Source organism: Cebus imitator, unplaced genomic scaffold (assembly GCF_001604975.1).
Source record: "Cebus imitator isolate Cc_AM_T3 unplaced genomic scaffold, Cebus_imitator-1.0 Scaffold31, whole genome shotgun sequence".
Classification (NCBI taxonomy): domain Eukaryota; kingdom Metazoa; phylum Chordata; class Mammalia; order Primates; family Cebidae; genus Cebus; species Cebus imitator.
The window spans coordinates 2,663,147-2,675,078 of NW_016107346.1; the positions used below are offsets into that span (position 1 = coordinate 2,663,147).

Genomic DNA, 11,932 nt, shown 5'->3' on the forward strand with positions numbered 1-11,932 from the left:
CAGAGCACAGGGACGCCCAGGTCTGTAGCCATAGTTAGACAGCTGCAGCTACGCCCAAGGGTGTGGGATACCCACCCCATCAACTTGGAACGGGGTGGGGCTCCCACCTGTTTCTGACTTCTGCTGGCTCTGTGAAGCATGCAGCCCTGGCTGCACCTCGCCCACTGAGTGGGCATCTTTGCAGTGGTGGCTTCAGATAGACTGCTGCTCCATCATTATAGTCCCAGTTCCTTAGAAGGCTGAGGCAGGACAGCCTTAAGCACAGGTGTTTAAGGTCAGCCTGGGCAACACAGCAGGACCCCCCTCTCAAAGCAATAATAATAATAATAATAATAATAATAATAATAATAATAAATTTGCTCCTGTGAATTGGGCTTAATATAACATTTTGCCTACCCCTGCTTTGCAGATGGGGGCTAAGGAGTCTACACAATCCCCCAAATGTCTATAATTCATATTGGTCATGTCTAGTCACTGTAGGAGATATATAACCTCTGAAGAGGTAATATGGACAAAATTAGACTGGTATTTTAAAACTCTTACTCTAATACCATTTCTAAACATTAACTTACAAATGAAGAATTTAGTGTTTCTCTTTCAATTGATAATGAAGGAGAGTTTGAGGATCTCTAGTGCTGTTAAGCTAATTTCCTTGTATCATGTGGCAGCAATGCACACATTTTCAGTCATATATTCATGGTATTTAAATTGCTTCAGATGTGCCTTTTCCCTGAAGACATTTTTAAAAAATTTTAATCTCATGCTTTTTTTTTTAACTAATATTGTTGTTAAGAAAAAATATTACCCAAAACTTATAGGCAAGGTGAAAAACACACACACACACACACACACACACACACACACACACACACACACAACAAAAATGGAAGCTTTCATTGTTAGACAATGTCCTGTTCCCCGATCAAAATTTGGAATGTGATATAGATTGGATGTCCTCTCCAAATCTTACATCGATGTGTAATCCTGAGTGTTGGAAGTGAGGCCTGGGGGAAGGTGTTCAGGTTATGGGGGAAGATCCTTTACAGCTTGATGCTATCTTCACAATAGTGAGTGCCTTCTTTTGAGATCTAGTTGTTTAAAAGTATGTGGCACCTCCTGCCTACCCCTTGCTCCTGCTCTTGCCATGTGATGTGCCTGCTACCACTTTGCCTTCTACCATGAGTAAAAGCTCCTGAAGCCGCCCCCAGAAGCCAACAAAAGGCTTGTACAGCCTGCAGAACTGTGAGCCAGTTAAACCTCTTTTCTTTGTAAATGACCCAGTTTCACATATTTCTTTATAGCAAAACAAGGATGTCCTAACACATCAAGAGTTTTGTTTTTTGTTTTCTATAAAGAGTCCAGATATTATTTTAGACTGTGTGGGCCATCGAGTCTCTGTCATAACTATTCCACTCTGCAGCAAAAGCAGCTATTTGTAACATATAAATAAATGTATGAGGCTGGGTTCCAATAAAACTTTATTTATAAAACAGGTGGTGAGCTAGCTCTGGCCCAGAGTCTCAGCAAGGCTGTAATTGGATGACTCCTGTCCTAGGATGACACAATATATAAGTTTGTTTGATTTACCATTTACTGTTGAGTAGGGCTCAGACAATTTACAACTCTATAGTATTTCTTTACTGGAGACTGATAAGGTATAAATAATTTTTGACCAACATTATGCTAATACAGAATCAGTGGGGATTATTTTTGCCTGATAGTAATACACACACATTTTCTTGGCTAGAAAAGAAAACCTCAAAGGATATTGTTATATTGCTGGTAGAACAATACCAGTTTTGCATCTAACTTTGTGATTTATTGCATAATTATTTTCTTTCATTGACTATATAATTTTCAGTCCTTGTATCCTGCAAGTTTGAACCTACAAGTTGGTTTGAACCAACTTTGTTGGTTCAAGAAAACCATTAACTCATTCTTGAGTTTAATAACACTTTGATTTCTATTCATTATAAATTTTATTGAGAATTGTGTAATTTTAAACATTTTGAAAATTATACTTTGTGTATTGTGTGTTAAGGTATTTACCTAGATTTGATCCCAGTGCTCTTGTCCTTTAATTTTATGAACAGGTAAAGAAAGGAAAAGTATTTCTTTTGATTTTCAAAACCAATTCAAGACTCGTAAATCTAACCAAGAGATGAAAACAAGTAAAAACTATCTGAATGTGATAAAGAAGCCATGAATGCCTTGGAAAGAGCATTTAACCTAAATGCCAGGATGTGGCTTCAAGTTTGGCAGTGGCAGAAAGCACGTGGCATGTGTTTCTAATTCTGATACAGCAAACCTCTTGCATCATTTTCTGTTTTCTGCCGACATCTATCTCAAGATGGCAGGTGTTTTACTCATGGATGTTGTAATCACACTTCTTTGATATTACCTTTAAAACAGAAGTGAAGGGACTTTTCAGAGTAAGCAAAATCCATGCATTAAATGTATTTTTCCCAAAAAATAACCCTCAGGAAAATTTGAGAATTGTGATTTTTCTCTCCCCCTTTGGCTCACAGCAGTGACTATGTCTGCTTTTAGGAGAAGCTGAACTTTTGAAGGGCAGCTGAGCTCATGCTAATCAGCAGGCAGTAGCAAACTGAAATGGATTTTTTTTTTTTTTCACATTAGACTAGATGGTATAGTGCCAAGTGGAAAAATATTATTCAGTTTCATTTTGGATTCATGAGTTTCTTTTTTCTACTGTGTGATACTTGAAAGTCAAACTGAATGTCAGAGATAAAAATGTCATGCAGATTACAACTAGGTTCCCTGGGTTAGTTGCAGATGTACATAGTTGAGACTCTTGACTGAGGTATAGAGAGGTCAGTTCAGCCCTGCTGTTCCACAGCTGCCCCCTGCTATTCCTTACTCCAAAAGAGTAATTCACTTTTTGTGTCCAGTTGAAACTCAGGTAAGGCTAATATTCAGCTGGGCTCCTAAAAGCATAAAGACAGTCAGTTTATGAAAGTACTAACGATAAAGTTTTTAGAAAAGACAAACTCATGATTCTTCTACAAACAGGAAATGGACACATGTCAAAGATTTAATTTAACTCATTAATGAGGAAACCAGTAAGATGTTAACCAGTTCAAAGAACAATTCGAAGAGAACACATAGGCTTTTACAAATGTCAGAATGAATTTGAATTTCCATAATTGGTTCCAAAATGGCTTGTTTGGGTAGAAGGAATCAGCTGAACCTCCACCAAATTCATTTCCGTATTTGTAGAGGTTCAACTAGATCCCAGTGCTCTGGTCCCTCAATTTCATGAACAAGTAGGAAAAGGAAAAAGTGTTTCTTGTGGCTTTAAAAATCAACTCGAGACTCTTAAATAATCTAAGCAAGAGCTGAAAACAAGTAAAAAGTATCTGAATGTGATAAAGAAGCCATGGGTGCCTTGGAAAAATTGAATGTGGATATTATTTGCATTTCTTTTTTTTTTTTCATAGCAGTGTTATTTGTAATAGCTGAAATGTGGAAGAAACACAAATGTTCAACTCATAAATGGACAAACAAAAGGTGGTATATCCACACAATGGAACACCACTCAGCCCCAAGCCATAAAAATGGATGAGTGCTCATTCATGCTATAGTATAGATGAGCCTGGAAAACATCATGCTGCCTCAGAAGAGCTAGACACAAAAGGCCATATGTTGCATAATTCCATTTATATGCGTTGTGTCCAGAATAGGCAAATCCACAGAGGCAGAAAGTAGATCAGTGGTTGAGAAAGGCAGAAAGGAGGGTGACTGTTAATGGAGATGAGGTTTCTTTTGGAGTGATGAAATTAGTAATGATTGCATAATTCTGAATCATTTGCATTCTTTTTTTTTTTTTTTTTGGTTGCAGAATTGTAAAGAACTCAAATAAAATAAAAGGTATAGGGACTCCATAGCATCAAGTAATCTGGAAGGGTATATTAGACAGTACCTATATTTTCATTTAAAACATACAGTAAATTTTGGTGTATTTTAATCCTTTGCAGTTTTTCTCTACAAAAGAAATCCCAACTAAAATTATGCTTGTATCTCTAGGGTTATATAAAACTGAAAAGGCAATAGTGTTCTTCTCCTGCATCTGTTTGCCAAAAACAACATAATGGAACAGATGGACTAAGTAGCAGACACTTGAAAGCTAGAGAAATCAAATGGAAGAAAAAGTAAACTTCAAAATATTCTTTGCTTAATCATTGTCCTTATAGCATTTTACTTTGTATTCTACATTGTGGAAAATTTTAAGAGAAAAATACTAAATGGACCGAACTGTCTTAAGCTCCCGGTTTTCATTTTACTTTTCAACATTTTGGAATGTCAGAAAAAGCAATATAAATCTAAAACCTTGGAGAATAATGTGGGAATGTTGTGATAATTTTTCATGGAAGGATGAGGAGACACCACAATGAATTCTACGTGGCATGCCTTCCTAATAACCCTTTTTATATACCATCCCCCAAAATATTCCACTCCTTATAGCTCTTAACGAATCTTTTCTCTCTCATGTACTCTCCAAAGTTTCCAGTTGTGCTAGCTCTTCTATTTCTCCTATCTTTTCTCTTTTTGTTCTCATGAAGATTAATTGTACCTTCTCAACTTCTTCAAGTCTTCTCTCATTCCACAACAATACCCTGATAAACAAACCAAGCAAATACTATCTATTTCTTTTATCCTCAGGAAGAAATGGAGAGGGTGATCACAAACACTTGTAATTTGATATTTTCCTTTATGCCACACTTTATTTTTAACATAAAAATTAAATATGTTTGCTTATATACCTTGGAATATAAATAGCTACCACACTATAATTTTGAATAAGTACATCATAAATGATAGCAATTTTATTAAACTTGTGTAAAAAAGTATTTTTATACTTCATCTAAATGTCAACTGGGTTCCTCCCAATATTTCCAAAACTCAGGTAGACAAATGGCTGTATTTGTTTGCTCTGGCTGCAATAACAGAGTACCATTGTCTCTGTGGCTTACCACAGAAATTAATTTTCTCACAATTCTGGAGCCTTGGATGCATAGATCAAGGTGTTGGCAGGTTGGTTTCTTCTGAGGTCTCTCTCCTTGGATTGAGGATGGCTTCTCCTTTCTGTGTATGTCTGTGTCCTAATCTCCTCTTCTTATAAGAACACTGGTCATACTGGATTAGGGCCCACCCTAATCATTTGTGACCTGTTTTAAATTTAACTACTTCTTGGCCAGGCGCGGTGGCTCATGTCTGTAATCCCAGCACTTTGGGAAGCCCAGGTGGGTGGATTGCTTGAGACCAGGAGTTTGAGACCAGGCTGAACAACATGGCAAAACCCCGTGTCTACTAAAATGACAAAAACTGGCTGAGCTTGGTGTCGCCCCCTGTCATCACAGCTATTTCAGGATGCTGAGACCTGAGAATTGCTTGAACCCAGGAGGCAAAGATGGCAATAAGCTAAGAGAGAGCGCCACTCCAGCCTGGGTGACAGGGTGAGACTCTGTTTCAAAACAATAAATAAATAAAGAAGTATACTTAACTACCTCCTTAAAAAGCCTGTCTTCAAGTACAGTGACATCCTGAGGTGTTAGGGGTTAAAACTTCAACATACAAATTTTTTTTGGGGGGGGGACACAATTCAGTACATAACAAGGAATGCCCTTTTCATATTATTAGAGGAAGAATGTCAGCTGTCGAGGGATTAAATGATTTTCTAAACAATCTGCTAAGGGCACAGTCATGATCTCTAATTGATAACTTATTAAATAACTATGGATCTCTTTCAGTCATTGTTAGGAAAAAGTTGTTATAATGCAGAACTTCTTGTAGCTTCAAAGTTGGCATTAAAGAACAAGCTGGAAGAAAGCAATGCTTTTACTTTTACTTTAAATAAAAGATATAAATTATGGACATATGTTAACTTTATATTCATCTGAGTAGCCAGATTAGCTCTTTCCATAGTTCATCTAAATATTCATGCAAAAGCATCACAAGTATTTTTTCATGTTTTTAAACAATTTTGTTGATTCAGAATTTACATACCATAAACTTTACCCCTTTAAAGTATATAATCATCTTAAGTATTTATGTGTGCATTTATGTGGGAAACTATTCTGTATTCTTTATGTAGAATAATTATAATCTCTGTGATAATTCTATAAGATTGCCATTATTGGCATTTATGGATGAGGACATAAGGCTCAGCAATGTAAATAACTTTCTTGAATTCATACAGCTGATAAGTAAAAGAGGCGGTCTTTCGGACCTAAATCTCTAAAGCCCAGAGCCTAGGCACTGCACCAACCACCCACTCAGTCCCCGTTTTTACAGAGGTTGACGTACTCAGTGAATGGAAATAAAGAGCACTGATAAAGAAAAATAAAATCACCTGTAATCCCATTACTCAGACTTAGCTACCTGTAACCATTCTGGCATATATCCTTACAGCTGTTTTCTTATTCATATGTATCAAGTGGGTAAGTTTTAGTCCATTCTGACTGCAATAACAAAAAAACAGAGCCTGGGTGTCTTAAACAACAAACATTCATTTCTCACCATCCTGGAGGCTGGGGAATCCAACATCAAGGCTCCAGCAGATTCCATGTCTGGTGAAGGTCCACAACTTGTTCATAGACAGCCTCCTCTCTGTATCTTCAAATGGTGGAAAGAGATAAAAGAGCTCTCTGGGGGTCCCTTTTCTAAGCACTGCTAGAAAAATGGGGAAAGGCCTTTCATCTTCAACCAAGCATGGCAGCCTTCATCTCTAGGTGTCCAGTGGTTCAGGATGGCAGGGACTACTGCTTTAGGGCCCAGAAGAGCCTACAGAGCTTTGCTTCTGACAGAAGGCTCAGTGCTTAGGTTGAGCTTCCTCTGAGTTCTTGCCACCACCTAAGGGTGCCACAAGGCATAGGGTCTGCGTACTGCAGCTCACTGTGCAACCTCCTCCAGTCTGGAAATCTTTCTTCTTTATCTGCTGTCACTCTCTCTCCCCTACAAACGCTTTTCACATAATATAATTCCTTTTGCTCAGTTTACAAAAATAAGAGCTAGGAAGGGAAATGTTTACAGTTTTGAAAACAGGGAGAATAAAGGACTTGGCAGTTGTAAATTTTTTTCCTATTTTTTAATGATGATTTTTTTCTCTACATGCATATTCTGCTTATGTGTTTATTATGATTATTATTTACAAAATCAGGATCACATTCTATCTGCTGCTCTTATCTAATGTGACTGTATGTATATAATTTTTATTTTGGTATGGTCACTTATTTTAATAACAATACACTTACCATGTTATCACCATGGAATTAAGTTCAGGTTAGACAAGAGAATTTTACAAGTGTAATAAAGTATTCTGTAGTATATCAAAGTTTGCATATGTCTGGCCAAACCAGCTTGCTCATAAATCATTAATCATTTTCATTATAGGTAATTTGTTTAGTTTGATGTTTATGATTTTTATGGAGAAAATAAACATAATGCACACATTTAAAGTGTTCTTCATTTATCTTTGCATTCGTGCTTAAAGTACGTATTTCCCTTTCAAGATGGCATTTAAAAATTATTCTAGTACAATAGCAGCAAAAATATAATTCTGCAGTTATAAAAGAGCTAAACTGGAATCCATAATTAAGCTATTCTTATGTTTAGAACTGTGATTTCTGAGGCCGGGTGCTGTGGCTCATGCCTGTAATCCCAGCCCTTTAGGAGGCTAAGGCGGGTGGATCCCCTGAAGTCAGGAGTTCAAGATCAGCCTGACCAACATGATGAAAATACAAAATTACTAAAATACAAAATTACTCTACTAAAAATACAAAATTAGCCAGGTATGGTGATGCGTGCCTGTAATCCCAGCTACTTGGATGGCTGAGGCAGGAGAACCACTTGAACCCGGGAGGCGGAGATTGCAGTGAGCTGAGATCACGCCATTGTACTCCAGCCGGGGCAATGAGTGAAACTCCATCTCAAAAAAAAAAAAATTCTTATTCTGAAATAAATACCATTACTATGTAGCTCTGTTGTCAGCTTTCTAGATTTTTTTTTTTTTCTTTTGAGGCAAAGTCTTGCTCTGTCACCCAGGTTGGAGTTCAGTGGCATGATCTCAGCTCACTGCAACTCCCTCCTCCCTGCTTCAAGAGATTCTCATGCCTCAGCATCCCAAGTAGCTGGGATTTCAGGTGTGCACCACTATGCCCAGCCTCCCAAAGTGCTGGGACTACAGGTGTGAGCCACTGCACCCAGCCTAGATTTGGTCTAAACACACACACACATACAATTTCAGTTGTGGGAGGCTTTACAAGTTATATTCCATGCACCTTTTTGAAAGAGCTCTAAAAGAGCCAACCAGTTCACAAGGCAGGCAAAAAAGAGTTAAATTAAGTAGAATAAATAGGACTCCTACATCACACCAAAGCATTCAATATTCTGCAGCAAACTGGGGGTACTTCAAGGTTGGTCTACTGTCTTTTTTATAACTGATTTCGTCTTAACATTTTTAAAAGGTAGACATGTTTATCAAGTCCACGTAGGTGACATGTTTCTTTTGTGTTAACTTGACTCTCCTGAGTGACCTAGTTAGTGAACAAGCCATGGGTAATTTGGTCACCAAGCAAATCGAGCCTGCAAGAAAGGCAGCCAATATGCAAAATACCATGTTATTGTCTGAATACATTCAATTTATTTTCAATATAAACATGTAACCTCAATAGTGAAATGCGTAACTAATTCAAGCTCCTCTAACAAGACCAAGACAGCATCTCTTCTTCTTCTAAGGCTTAGGTTTTGCCCAGAATTCCCGATACAGAGAATAGCTCCCACAACAAAGCCTTGGGCTGCCATACACATGTGGATCAGGTGAAGGGACATTTTAATATTTCCCCTGATCTTTAATTTGTTAATCCATATGCAAAAATTACTGTAAAACCTGCTATTCCAGTGGGGATTAATGGTGTCTCTTCAGCTTTTCAGATAGGTTTGGATTCCTGATATTCATTATATGAAGAAAGAAAAACATCTGTGCTGGTTGACATACTGATTGCTTGAAGAATCTTCTGAGAGTGAGAAAACCTCTCACAATCCAAATGGCTTCTCCAATCTTTATAATTTTCAATTTTTTTCTTATTATTGAGTTTTCGGAATTCTTTGTTATATTTTGGATAGAAATCCTTTGTCAGATAAGTGTTTGCAATTATTTTCATTCTTTCAGTTTTTTAAGAGTCTTTTTCAGATAAGTTTTTAATTTTAACAAAATCTGACATAACATTTTTTTCTCTCGTAGATTGTGCTTTTGGCATTATATCTAAAAACTCATCTTCTAATCCCTGTCATATAGATTTTCTCCTAGGTTTTCTTGTAGAATTTTTATGGTTTCACACTTTACATTTAGGTCTATGATTCATTCTGAGTTAAATTTTGTGAAAGATATAGCATCCTTATCTAGATATAGTGTCCTTATCTAGATTCAACGGATCTTCTCTCCATTGGATTGTCTTTGAATCTTTGTCAAAGATAAGTTGACTGTATTTGTGTGGGTCTATTTGTGGACTGATTTTAATCAATATATGCAGAAAACTTACTGTTAGGTAGCTTTATACTTAGGTATTCAAATTTATTCTCTAAGAGGTAGAAAACAAGTGTCCGCAAGTCTTCTATCTCTCCAGAAAGAAAAAAAAAGATTAAAATGCATTTAATTTCAACAAGCATGCATGTGTATGAAAATCTACCTCAAAATAGCTAAAATGGTGAAAGATGTGTAGCTATTTTAAAGTCAGAAGAGCTGGATTTGCCTCTGGCAGCTTTAAGCTTCGAGGGTGTTATGGCTTGCTGGCTTCAGGTTAGAAAATTAGAAATGCAAAAGCATGCTATGGTTTCAGTATCTGCCATTCTTTCATAATTTTATAGTACAAGGGTTTCCAGGGAGGGACCTAAGGCAGGAGGTGGAAGGGAGTGGGCAAACATTTATGGAGAAAAGAATGAAAGGTACCAAGAGAACTGGTCCAACTATCTGTCTTTATTTTTAACAGCCTTCAAAGCAAGTCATGCATGCTGAGCACTGCAAAAGCACTAGGCATTTTTTGAGGGGGGAAAAAATCCTCTGGGAATGCACCACTTGAGGGGAGAAAATGGCTTTATAAAGAAATGATGCAAACACCACACTTTGCCCTGCCAGCAACTTCTCTCTTAATTTGCAACTGCAGAATGAAATATTCACTACACCAAAGCCTCAGTCAGCTGCAAAAACAATGTATTGTAATCTGATATTTATTTTTGCTGAAATGGATCCACAGCCCTTACATTTCAGATTCTGTAGCTATGTAAAGCACCCAGAGAGCCTTTGCTGCCCTTGGGGGAGTGCAGAAGGCCATGAAACATCCTCGCTTTTGCAATGTAATTTTTCTTCAAGATCCCAAGCCAGAGTAGGATGGGTTTTCATCCAGTTTTGGGAGGGAAAAACAAAAATGAATGAATTAAGCTTACCAGACAGCCTTCAAAAAGTGTAACGTCAGCCCTTTATTATGATATAATATTAGCCAACACTTCCTTCACTTTCCCTGGGAGATACTGTATTGGAGATGCTGATCATAGAAGAAGCACTTGGCTGTCCCAGCCCACACACTCATGTGATTTAAATCTAGTCTCAGGAGAGACTTGACATCATAAAGGGAAATTGTGTTCAGGTTTTCTAATCCATGAAAACATTACCTCAATGCCACTAAACTCAAGCCCTACCACCATTTATTTCTTTCTCTGTATCACCAAACTTCATGGAAGAGGAATCAATGCTTCACTGCTTCACCACCTAACATTTCCCTAATTTTTCCATTGCCATGAAAAACGTGAATAATGCTCTTATTTTAAAGGTCACCAAGGACTTCACGTTCTTCAATCCAATATGCATTTTTCAGTTGCCATGGACTTTACCATTAGACACCACTTACCAATCTTTTTTTCCATCCTGAAGCTTTGCATTTCCTAGTCTTTTGTGGACATGGTGCCAGAAGTTTCCTCTCTGTCTCTTTTCTGTGAAATTTCCAGGCCCTTTCTTGTGCTCCTTCTCCAAGGTTCTTTATTACAACCTCTTATTCTTTTACATTCCTATTCTCAGCAACTCCTCATTCCCATATTCACAGCTGTCATCTCCCTGATGGCTGGCACTGTAGCAGCAATCTTGAATCATGAAGTACCCTAGAGGATGAAATTCACCAGTGGAGGATGCTAAAGCAGGGCATTAGAAGAAACTTGCTGATCTCTCAATGTCTTTTATGTAGTAGAATAGGCCCTGTGTGTTTAAGCCATTCTTCTTTTGAACTTATTTCATGCAACATAATCGAATTTAACTAATATAAATAGGTATCATCCTGGATATTATGGCTCATGCCTGTAATCCTAGCATTTTGAGAGGCTGAGTTGCAAAGATTGCTTGAGGCCAGCAATTAGAGACCAGTGTGGGCAACATAGCAAGACCTAATCTCTACAAAAAATAAAAAGATTAGCTGGGCAGGGTAGCACAGGCCTGTAGTCCTAGCTACTCAGGAGGCTGAGGTGGGTGGATTGCTTGACCCCAGGAGTTTGAGGTTACAATGAGTTATGATTGTGCCACTGCACTCCAGCCTGGGAGACAGAGCAAGGCCCTGTCTCTTAAAGAAAAAAAAAATAAAAGAGGATCATAATGCTTTGCTCATAAAGTCAGTATAAGGTTTACAAGATATAATACAGGTCATATATCTAGCTCAGAACCAGGCATAGCCTATGTGACCAAATTTTACAGATATCATTATTATAAACTCTATGCCTATATTCTAGCTGTGGTATGCACCATATCACAGACCATCAACTATGTCCAAACAAATCTCCCAAAACCAATTTCTCCGAATCTTATTATTCTTTGGTTTATGACATGACTAAATCTCTTGTTGCTACTGAAGGTGTTGATTTTCCCCATTCTTTC

The 11,932-nt window shown here is 37.6% G+C and overlaps 1 pseudogene; it reads right to left on the minus strand.

Annotated features, from left to right (window-relative positions):
• Positions 1 to 8,752: 8,752 nt before the first annotated feature.
• On the minus strand, positions 8,753 to 10,938 carry LOC108300929 (annotated as a pseudogene).
• Positions 10,939 to 11,932: the final 994 nt, after the last annotated feature.